The following is a 1,727-nucleotide window of genomic DNA, read 5'->3' on the forward strand; positions in this document are numbered from 1 at the left end:
TCCTGCCCGCGGCCCCTCGCACTCCGTCTCTCCGCGCCTCGCCAGCAAACCGCTGCTGCTCTCAGAACCTGCGGCGCCGCCTGTCCTCGCACCCGCCCTCGGCCTTCTTCCGAGTGGCCTCCGCCGTGAACGCCTTTCCTGCCGACCGGCCCCGACCAAGTCCATCGCCGCCTCTGGGTCTCCGCTGGGCCCCAACGTCCATTGGAGCCCTTCACCGAATCTGCCACACACACCCCCAGCCCTGGAGGGCAAGGCTGGGCTTTATCTTGACGAGCACAGTGTAAGTGCACAAGATGAGCTTGTTGAAAGAATGGGGGCTTCCCGATTCCCCTTCCAGACCAACGTGCGAGTGAAAAGCGGGTGGATTACGCCAGCGAGGAGCAGGGTTAGGAAAAGGGCAACTTCTGTGGCGGGAGCGGGCGAGCCATCCAACGTGAGTGTTAAGAGAGAGAACACCAATGTCTACGAACACGTGAACATTTTGTTACTGGAGTCCTAGATACTTTTTTATAAGTTCCACATAATTCGTTTTTTAATCTTCAGTTTTTCGCTACCATTATCCCCATTCCACGCCCTCCCTCTCCCCCCACACACACTATGTTCTTCTGGCCCTGGGTCTTAAGTTTTTCTTTTTTAAACAATGCATTTTTATTGATTTCAGAGAGGGAGAGAGAAATAAAAACATCAATGATGCCGAAACCGGTTTGGCTCAGTGGATAGAGCGTCGGCCTGCGGACTGAGAGGTCCCGGGTTCGATTCCAGTCAAGGGCATGTACCTTGGTTGCAGGCACATCTCAGTGGGGGGTGTGCAGGAGGCAGCTGGTCGATGTTTCTCTCTCATCGATGTTTCTAACTATCCCTCTCCCTTCCTCTCTGTAAAAAATCAATAAAATATATATATTTTTTAAAAACATTGATAAAATAATCCTATATAATAAAAGGGTAATATGTAAATTGACCGAACAGCAGGAACGACTGGTCGCTATGATGCACACTGACCACCAGGGGGCAGATGCTCAATGCAGGAGCTGCCCCCTGGTGGTCAGTGCACTCCCACAAGGAGAGCACCACTCAGGCACAAGCGAGGCTGATGGCTGGCGAGGGTAGCTGCCGGCCTCCACAGCAGTGCTAAGGATGTCCAACTGACAGGCCGGCTCCAGGGAGTGGGCTTAAGCCATCAATCAGACATCCCCCGAGGGCTCTCGGACTGCAAAAGGGACCCCTCCCCCCAAGTTCATGAATGTCATGCACTGGGCCTCTAGTGATTGATAAATTGATTAATAAATCAACAACAACATGATATTACAACAACAAAGACATGATATAAAAACAACATTGATAAAAACAATGACTGAGAAATTGATTAAACAATAGTTGGTCTTCAAATACATTCTGTCAACAATGCCCGCTTCTTTCGGCTTCAGAGATATGTTGTGCCAATAGTTGGTTTTTAGATACATTCTGGCATCGAGTGCGATTGGCGCTGCACGCAATTGGTGCCAGCGAGAGCTTTATATGTATCGTGCATGCGAGAGTCAATGTTTATTTTTAAATTGCCAGTGCACATCATATGTACGGGCTGGTCGGTCGGACAAACCAACAGTCAGTCACTTAGCCTTTTATATAGATAGATAGATGGTTTGTAAAGTGAACAGTCATTTCAGTCTGAACACTTTATTTTTCTAATACTTTTTTCGGGTTTGATTCCCAGGTCAGGCACACATACA

The sequence above is a fragment of the Myotis brandtii genome, unplaced genomic scaffold (genome assembly GCF_000412655.1).
Source record: "Myotis brandtii unplaced genomic scaffold, ASM41265v1 scaffold456, whole genome shotgun sequence".
In the NCBI taxonomy this organism is placed as follows: Eukaryota; Metazoa; Chordata; class Mammalia; order Chiroptera; family Vespertilionidae; genus Myotis; species Myotis brandtii.